This window comes from Macaca thibetana, chromosome 3 (assembly GCF_024542745.1).
Source record: "Macaca thibetana thibetana isolate TM-01 chromosome 3, ASM2454274v1, whole genome shotgun sequence".
Lineage (NCBI taxonomy): Eukaryota > Metazoa > Chordata > Mammalia > Primates > Cercopithecidae > Macaca > Macaca thibetana.
In genome coordinates this window covers 49732568-49743226 of record NC_065580.1, presented here as the reverse complement: position 1 = coordinate 49743226, position 10659 = coordinate 49732568, and the positions used below count along the sequence as shown (strand labels likewise).

Genomic DNA, 10659 nt, shown 5'->3' with positions numbered 1-10659 from the left:
CCTAGGAAAGTTTCACTGTGGTCAGGACTTCAAAGATGGTTAAGATAAATTAATGTTGTTGAACCCAAGAGATATATTATAAATTCCTCTTTATGCTTCCTTTATTTCTTTCAAGGACAATTTACCCCCTACAGACATAACTAATCTTTTGTTTCTTATTGTCTCCTCCTGAAAAGTACTTGAATTCACTGCTTAAAAACTTCAGACTTTCTTTCTGCTGCATTATAATTTTTTGAACCCAAACAACAATGACATAGCATCAATTTCCAAAATTATGTTGGGGATTAGAAATTGGAAATTTAAAAGGAGTTATATTTTTTAAAAAATGTGGTAAGCAAATCAAAATCATGACTTTTGATCACTATATTTGCCAAATGAATTTAAAATATATTGCTCATGAATATAATTACTTACATTAGAAACAATGGAAGAAATGGCTATTAAAAGAGGGCAATTCAAGGATTTCTTTTTTTTTTCATAGTATTTTTGAAGTATTCTATGTGTAATATAAGTAAGAGGAGCTTATACATTTGTAAATGAATGATTATTAATTTTTGGAGAAAATATAGCAGATAATAAATGTGTGCTTCTTACTCTCATAACTTGTCATACAGAGCAGTCCATATTACCAGAGTTGAAGAAAGTATATAAATGAGGAAGATAATAAGTTAAGAATTGGGCTATGAAATAATATGCTTCAGTAGTTCAAACAAGTAAGGCAGTGCTGTTAAACAGTTATGTAGTCAGTATCTGGAATCAGATTCCCTTGCTTTCTTTATCCTTTACAGATGGGCAACCACAGGCTTATGAGTTAATTTCTTTAAGACTCAGTTTCCTACTTGTAAAACAGTAAATATGAAAATAACTGACTTATGGGATTGTTTGGAGATTAAAGTAAAATCAGTTATATAAAGGGCTTAAATTCCTGGGACCAAGTAAAGGATTAATAAACATTTGTTTTATTACAAATAATTGAGTGATTTTTTGATTACTGATATTCTTCCATTTGGCCATGATAAATTTTCCTGAAGGATATATGTGGTTTAGTTATTCTCTTCAGAAAATTAATTTTTAAGGCTTTTTATTAATTAAATTGAAGTTGAAAATCATATATTAATAACCTGAAGACTAAATATTATCTTTTTCATATATAGTGAATTATAAATATGTAAGAGTGGAACACTACAAAAAGTCATTTTTGTTACAACTGGCACCTTAGTGGGTGTACAGAAAACAGCTATTATTGAAGGCTTGATTGTTAGAAGAGCGTGCTTACAACATTGTCTGGGCTGGCTTTTGAGATGTTCCCTGAGTGATAAGGTTGTTCTGTGTGCCTGTGAATTCTGTTGTACAACCTGTCTAGACAGTACACACACACATTGTGATGAACAGTGAACACTTAGTTTCCTTCTGAGAGTCTAGGATTTCTATGATGGTTTATTACCCAGGCAGGATGTGTCTGAGTGATCAACTGACAATAAAAATCTTGGATTCTGAGTTTCAAATGGGCTTACCAGGGCAGAAACTGTCCAAGTACTGCAACATTTTGTTCCTGGAGGAAGTAACACATAGGCACGGGTTCCTCTAGACTGTACCTAGTAAGTCTTTTACCCTTTTTGGTTGCTGTAATAAACCATAGCTATGAGTACAATTGCCTTTGAATCTTGGGACTCTTTCTCCAAATCACCAAACCTGTGTTGGTCATGGAGACCCTGAAACAGATGTCCTCAATTACATTGTGTAAAATATCATTCAGTTGGGGATTGTGTTAGGAAAGATTATAACAATTTTTATAAAACAGGATCATAATTATTGGTTTGGAGTGTGAGAAGGTAGTAGTTTATCTGTGCTTAGGTCTAAAGAAGGGGCTCAGAGAGAAACTAGATGTTGGATATAGAGTTGCACGTAAGAAAGGCACATTTCTTTTTCTCCTGTGTCATCCAGCATGATGGCACATATCTACAAGCAGCTATAGGCTACTATTTGAGTCATGAAGATCTATAACTTACTAATTTTTTCTTGTTGACATATTAGGAGATAATTTATGTTTTAGCATTTGCTGCCAACTGAAAATGAGTTTTTCCTGTTATTCTGCTGGCTGACATCATGGCTAAATTTTTTTGTAAGTTAAAAATATCTTTGCTATGTTAAAAAACTGTTCTACAACATTTTTTTTTTTTTGGTTAAGAACTTAGTAAGTCTTTTAACGTGATCTCCAATATATGTTTTGTTTTCCCATTATATGCATGCATCATTTTACTAATAATGTATTGTGTACATTAGAAATCTTATGCTAAAATAAATTCTTCAAGAATCAGTTAAAATAATACATCCTAATTGCATTCCTCACATTCCAATGGTTGCTTTGAGCATGACTGAGGTGTGTAAACTTCCCATTAGAGAACTTTACCCCTTGGAGATCTTAGTTTTTAAATCCTGTTCTCCTCTGAAAGGAACCAGATAGTATACTGGAGAAACATCTGACCCTGTTGATGGAACAGGGAAAATACAAGGTGATCTTCACCCCTTGGATAACTTTTCCCTTTGGAGATCAAGAATAAGTTAAGATAAATATGTTCTAATTTTAATTCCCCACTTTACCGTGGTTGCTTTGAGCACTACTGAGATATGTAAATGTTCCACTGGAGAACTTTTCTCTTTGCAGATCTTGGTTTTTAAATCTCCTCTGAAAGGAACCAAATAGTATATTAGAGAAATATCTGACTCTATTGATGGTGCATGGAAAATGCAAGGTGATCTTGGAGCATGTTTTGGAACCAGAAAGTAAGATGTGTGTATGTATGTATGTGTGTATATATATATATATGTTTTATATATATAGAGAGAGACACAGAGAGAGAGACATAATAAAGCAAATGGGAAGATTTGAATGAAGAGTATAGTGGAGTTCCTTTTACTATTTTTGTACCATCTCTGAAAATTTAAAGTCATTTCAGAATAAAAAGTTCAAAAAAAGCCAAAGTATTCATCTTGAAATTTAGGGTATATGGCATTTGCCTCACTAAGAGGTTTTATTTCCTGGCTAGAAATTACAAACTTGTACTTCCAGTATTGAAAAAAAAAAATATAGATACGTTTTATCGGAGTGTTTTTTAAAAATAAGATAAGACTTTAAATGTTTTTAAGTTGCACATACATTCTGCAGTTCCAACAGGATCCATCTTTATTGTCTTAAAGTCAGCCTCAGCCATAGATAATAAAATCTAATGCATAGTCCTTACTACATTCAAGCACTGTTCTAAGTACATGTGTTAGCTCATTGAATTTGTTAGCTCAACACATTCTGTAAGGCAGTTTGCAAGGCAGCCTTTAAAATGTCACCTGGTTATCCCCAGCTCCTACATTTACTCTCTTGTGTAATCCCCATTCTTTGAGTGTAGGCTGAATCTAGTGACTCAGTTATAACACATGCAATAGAAAAAAAGTGATGGGATGTTTGTTCCAAGATTAAGTTATATAAGACTGTGACTTCCTCCTTGTTCTCCTGCTCTCTTTCACCTGCTCATTTGAGAGAAGGCAGCTGCCATGTTGGAAGCTGTCCTGAAGAGAGACTCATGTGTCAAGAAATTGAGGGCAGCCTGTTGCTAGCAAGCAAGGAGAAACTGAAGCCCTCAATCCAATAATCCCTGAGGAACTGAATTCTACCAACCACAAGAATGAGCTCAGAAGCTTCCTCAGGGAAGCCCCAGCCCACACCTTGATTGCAGGCTTGGGTAACAAATAGAGACAGAGATTAGAGGATTTATCTAAGCCACACCCAGGTTCCAAATCCCCAGAAACTGTGAGATAATAAATTTTGTCATGAGCCACCAAGTCTTGGGGGTAATTTGTTATTCCACAGTAGATAACTATTTGAAGTAGATACTATTATAATTTCCATTTTAAAGATGAGGAAACTGAAATTAAGTTTCTAGCCCACATTTTGGAAGATTCTTTGCCAACACTCAGATTAAGTATACTGCCTCTCTCCAGTTAGTTACCTGCCTGAGTCATGTAGGAATTTGTGTTTGTAATCTCCATAGTATCCATTCTTTAGCAAGTTTGCTTCTCCTTAAGAAGATTGCAAGCAATTCAGGATGCAACATATGTTTTTGTAGCTAGGAGTGTTTTTCAACATAACGGAAATTGGAAGATCAAGCTGTATTAAAACACATTTCTGAGAAGCAAAAGTTTCACTATTAAAAATATAACTTAAATAATGACAATGGAAAACATAGACACAGGTAAGTAGCTGGATAGGTAGGTAGGTAGATAGATAGATAGATAGATAGATAGATAGATAGATAGATAGATAGATAGAGATAGACAGGCAGATAGATGAAGGACAGACAAAACAATATTAAAGGAAAGAAGATATCTCTATCCAAATATGGCCTTTACATTTGTGTGTCCTGAGTTATTCACTTTGTTAACAATCTGCATGTGTCCTATGTGTTCAAATCAGTGCGATTCTGAGTCTTCCCTTATTCATACGACAAATAAGTCCTCACTCCTTGCTTGTGAGACTCTTACCAACTTAAACAAAGGAAAATCACTGCTATCTCCTTTCTCTCCTTAGTGCACAGCTTAATTTGCATGTTATATATTTCTGCTTCATGGGACAGTTTCTGTTCTAGGTCAGAAAATTTGCAATGGTACTGGCTTTAAAGAAAAGATTTTACTTTCTGAACATTTAGATATTTGCTTTTTTTATAACAACTTTATTGATACATAGTTCACGTGCCATAAAATTCACTCTCTTAAAGCAACTCGCTGGTTTTTAGTATATTCACAGTATTGTGCAGTTGTCAGCACTATCTAATTTTGGAATATTTTTATCACCCCCAAAATAAACTCCATACCTATTAGCAGTTATTTCTATGTCTCTGCAACCAAAGTCCTGGCAAACAGTCATCTACTTCCTGCCTCTGTAGATTTCCATATCCTGGCTGTTTTATACAAACAGAAGCATATAAGATGTGCTCTTTTGTGACAGGCCTCTCACTTAGTATTATGTTTTCAAGGTTTATCCCTACTATAACATGTATTAGTGCTTCATTTATTTTTATTGTTGAATAATATTCCATTATGCAGATATGCCACATTTTGTTTATTCATTCATGAGTTGATAGACATTTAGATTGTTTCTACTTTTTGGCTATTATGAATAATGTTATTAGCATTTGTGTTTAAGTTTCTGTATTTTCAATTGTCTGGGGTACATATGCTAGGCCATATGGTAACTCTATGTTTAACATTTTGAGGAACTGCCAAACTGTTTTCCAAAGTGACTACACTATTTTACATTCCCACCTTGAAGGTTCCAATTTCTCGACATTCTCACCAACATGTGTTAATGTCTGTCTTTTTTATTTAGCAACCTTAGTGGGTGTGAAGAGATACCTCATTGTAATTTTGATTTGCATTTCCCTAATGACTAATGATGTTGGACTTCTTTTCTTATGCTGATGGCCATGTGTATATCTACTTTGGAGAAATATCTATTCAAATCCTTTGTTCATTTTCGTGTAGTATTTTTATTATTGAATTATAAGAATTCTTTATATATTTTGGATACAAGTCCCTTATCAAATGTAAAATTTTCAAATCTTTTTCCAGTTCTTTGGGTTGCTTTTTCACTTTCTTGATGCCTGTTGAAACATAAAAGTTTTTAATTTTGTTTAAGTCGTATTTAGATTTTTCTCATATGCTTATAGTTTTGGTCCTTTATCTAAGAAACCATTGCCTAATCTAAGATCATAAAGGTTTAGCTCTATGCTTTTTTATAAAGAACCATATAGTTTTACCTCTTGTATTTTTATCCATGATCCATTATGAATCCACTTTTGTGTATAGTATGAGGTCAGTATCCAGCCGAATATCCATGTGGATAGTCATGAGAATTCAGTTCCCCAGCACCATTGAATAGATACTTGATTTTAATAAAATTGTTAAAATCATATGTAAATAATAAACACTATCATTAGTGACCTTTTAATAAGCACTACTTTTTTTTTCTAATCTGATCTTAACAGCTCTATTGTCATCCCCTGAAATGTCTTTTGCTTATGTCAAGAAAACCCAAGAACAAAGGTTTTTAGGGATTTTGAGGTTACACTAATCAAACATTTTAGGAACATTTTCTCTACATGACCTATTTGCATGTTAGTTGAGAATGTTACACTTTTGATAATAATGTTTCAGACTCAGACCTTCTAGTTTGGACCTCAGACAATTTCTAAGATTTCATAGAAATAATTCCTTGGTGAAACTATACTAGTTTATATTATTTTAACTGGATTTAGATTCCTCTCAATTCTTTGTATTGTACACTTTAGATTAGAGGTTCCTATTAGAGTAGCCTTAAGCAATTAAAGGTCACAAGGGAGTGCTCAGTATTAATATTTTTATTTACAGAGATACCAATAAAATGGCTTCCCTGGAGTCTCTCTCTGTGTGTGTGTTTGTGTGCATGTTGCTTTCTAAACCAGATGATTTTATAGTTTTCTTTCCATTGCTTGTAATGTCTGTTGAAATTTGTATAAGTAAATGTATTTGCAGAATTCATTATTTATTATAAGTAAAAATACAAGATAGAGAAAAAGAATACAATTGCAATAATGTGTGCTCAGTAAAACGTTATTTATGTAAGATTTATAGGCCCACTCTACAACCACTTGAATTGTCACTACCAGATATGATTAGTCTTGCCCAAAATCCCAGTCAGCAAAGTTTACCATTGTAAGGAGTCTTCCCCCAACTAAAGGCAAGTGGCAGTTTAGTAATCTCTTTATTAACATACCTTTGTTTTCATCACACTCCCTCCCATTTTGCTTTTTCTCTCTTTATTTTATTCAGTGACAAATATATTAAGCAGGGATCTAAATTTAAAGAATAAATTAACTGAGGCCAATAGTAGAAGAAAAGTAGTTTAGAAAATTACAAAACAAATTTAGCAAATAGACACAGAAATCTCTGGGAGATCTGGAGAGTCAGGATTTAAGACTAATCAAAAAGATACAACTTTCAATTTTATTATGCACTAGGACTGACTGATCTCACAGCTGGATACAGACACCATAGTCTACATCAACAACACCACTGATATCACTAATGCCATTTATCCCTAGGTTCTTAATTCTGTGTCAAGGACTGCTCACCTCTTGCATAGAGAAGGAGGATGCACCTGCCATTGTGACCATCTCCCCTAGCATGTATGCCCTATGATTCTCACTTCTTCATATCACTAGCTTCCAGTGAAGGCTTAGGAGCAGGTGCTCGATCCAAGCTTCAAGGTAGACTAGGCACATAAGTGTCTCCAATATTCTGTGTGGGAGGAGTTTTTGCTTCTGAGATAGGAAACTCTACACATATAAGAGTCTTGTTTACATGCAGAGCAACCTGAAACGATGACAAATGTTGCTGTAATCAACAACTTCCATGAATCTATTCAATAAAACAGCAAAAAATGAGTCATTTCAGAATGAGTTTAAACTCATTCTGAAAATAACAAAATGTATTTAGAAAATAACAAAAATGTATTTAGAAGTTTTTTCTGAAGATGATCACAAAGTGCTCAGACATTTGAGTAAAATGTATTCTGTTTTAAAGTCAACCTTCGGAACTAAGTTCCGTTCTAAATTTGAAATGACACAAGTAGGGTTTTTAATTGTGGGAGTTATTTGCTATTATAGGGTTACTATTGGTGATGTTTCATATTTACTCTCACGATAGGAAGAAAATCAAAGTGAATTAAATGAGCGAAATTAAATAAGACGTTTCCTCTCTTTGCTTTATTTATATTTTTAGTCATACATTTGTCTATAAATTATTGTTTTGTTTACAATAGATTAACAAAGGAGTTCAATTTTAGCCATTTAACTTACAGACCTTCTAAAAGAATGTGAAGAATTTGACTTTCGTATCTGAATAATTAAATGCTTATGCCCTAGAAAAGGTTACCATTCCCACACCTTCAGAGCAATGTATAGTAATGGGTTAAAAACTTTTTTTGGGGGGGAGGAGGGGATGTACATTATGAGATAGCAGAATTATATAGAAATGCTTAACTCCTGTCATCAATGCGTTCTAAATTGAATGATTCAACTAATGAGCCATGGAGCTTCCCCATAATCTGAGCTCTTAAGTGTGGCTGAATGTATCCTAGGCTACAGCCCTATTCTAGTGTATCAGGCTGCCAAAATCTGCTTAAGTACTCTGTCTTCCATTCAGTGATTACTTTGAAAAACTCCACAGTGAAATATTCTAAACTTATCTTTCAACATTTCACTCTACCCTACCTGGACCGTGTGTGTGTGTGTGTGTGTGATGTATACACGCACACATCAACTGGAACCAAAAAGAGTGAAACCTGTGTTTTCCTATTGAATTTCAAAAGAAAATAAGTCCAAACAAAACACCATTCTGGAGCTGAACTCAAGTGCTAAGCAGTAGATGGGTGAGTTTATAATAATTTTGATCAGTATTTGTCACTAGCCAATCCAATTACAAGACCTGGATATATAAGAAACAATGTGTGGCAGGTAGGTAATGGGTGAGTAGTGAGGAACAGTCAGTGAAAGCAATAAACTTGTAAATGGTATAATTTACTTCTTTTATTTGGTTTTAATAAAATATTTTAGGATCTATTCTGATACAGAAATATTGGCCCTTGTCCCCTGAAAATTCATTCAAGGCATTGTCATTTTATTTGTGCCAATACTCCTCCTGCTCTTAAGGCATGTATAATCTGAAACAGTGCTGGCAGTTGTGCACCTTGGGGATATAAAGATAATAGAATAAAAATCTAATTAATACAAAAGTACCTAGTATGCTGTACCTGCTAAGGCAAAAAAAAAAAAAAATATTTCTCTCCCCTAATTAGAATCTTTTTCCTGTGGGCTGGATATTACTGTAAAGAAACAGAATATTTTATAACAGTAGTTACCCCTTTTTCAATTTTAAGAGAAGAAAGCTAAATTATTAGATAACAGTTATCAAAAAAGTTGTCTTATTTTGTCTTTCTACACACTAAAAATGTATTTGGTAATCATTTAATATTCTTCTGAATTATCCTGATGAGACAAAGTGTGACACTCTGTTGTGAGCATGTGTGACATAGAATTGGTGGCTATTAACACAGTGATGGGAAGGTTAGAGTGATTAATGAGGAGTGGGGGTAGGAGGCACTTACAGAATGTAACATTTTCTTAAATTGTATGTTCTCCAAGGAGCTGCTTATTATGATTCCTTCAGTACCAATCCTATCATTTCTCGTGGAACAAGCCACACTCTAAATTAGCACCCTATTCCCAAGGCAACTCTCTTCATTGAAGCTGTTTTCTGTGCCATGGATTCTTCAGACAAACTATTTCATCAAATGACAGTTGTCCTCTAATTCCTCCTTCATCTCATCACAGTTTTGCTCATAAATTTCAAGTTCATGTTCTCTTACTTTGGGGGAGAAATTCTGGAAGTGTTAGATCACTGCTTACTGGACAAGTGCTTAATTTCAACTCTGTCATCCAACAAGTCTTTCCAGGTTTTAATAGTTTTGTTTTTCTACTTCCACCTTCCTTCACATTGTTATACTCAAGCCAATGTTATTTCTAAGATTTTAGCTAAGCACTACTGAAATAGTCATAACACAGATAACTCTGTTCTTGAAACCTTTGTGAAAAGCAGTTGCATATAAATTAATATTGTCAGACCTCCACTTCTGGAGATGTGGTTTTCCAGAGAGGAGTCTGGACTGGAGAGGCTGCAACAGGGAGAGAGTGTACATGTGGACTATTGTATATGTTGATAAGGTAAGGATGACAGAATTAACATTTTGTTGAGAAATTGAAATTGAATTCCAAGGAGAACAAATAACAGGAAAAACATGAATACCATCAAAGAAATAAATGGATAATTCTTTTTCAAAAAATGTATAAAGAAAAAGAGTTTTTTTTTATTATTATACTTTAAGTTCTAGGGTACATGTGCATAATGTGCAGGTTTGTTACATATGTATACCTGTGCCATGTTGGTGTGCTGCACCCATTAACTCATCATTTACATTCGGTATATCTCCTAATGCTCTCTCTCCCCACTCCCTCCACCCTATGACAGGCCCCCGTGTGTGATGTTCCCCTTCCTGTGTCCAGGTGTTCTCATTGTTCAGTTCCCACCTATGAGTGAGAACATGCGGTGTTTGATTTTTTGTTCTTGCGATAATTTGCTGAGAATGATGGTTTCCAGCTTCATCCATGTCCCTGTAAAGGACATGAACGCATCCTTTTTTATGGTTGCATAGTATTCCATGGTATATATGTGCCACATTTTCTTAATCCAGTCTATCATTGATGGAAAACATATGGAATGCTTCACGAATTTGCGTGTCATCCTTGAGCAGGGGCTGTGCTAATTTTCTCTGTATCGTTCCAATTTTAGTATCTGTGCTGCCAAAGCGAGCACGATAATTCTTATAAGAGTTACTGTCCAAAGAAAAGATGGTCTGGAGGAATTCTGTGTGTCAGAGGAATTTGGTCAGAGGCTCTTCACAGGTGTCTATAACTCTTTGACTCTGGCAAAAAGTGAGCTCTTAAGGGCAATGGGCAAATTTGAAATGCTACCCTTCCTTTAGAAACCCCTAATACCAAGTAGAATAAAAATGAG

The 10659-nt window shown here is 34.3% G+C and overlaps 1 non-coding gene across 1 annotated transcript; it reads right to left on the bottom strand.

Moving 5' to 3' along the window:
• Positions 1-10351: 10351 nt before the first annotated feature.
• On the bottom strand, positions 10352-10458 carry LOC126951737 (U6 spliceosomal RNA). The gene has a single exon (XR_007724606.1). It is a non-coding gene; the product is annotated as a U6 spliceosomal RNA (small nuclear RNA).
• Positions 10459-10659: the final 201 nt, after the last annotated feature.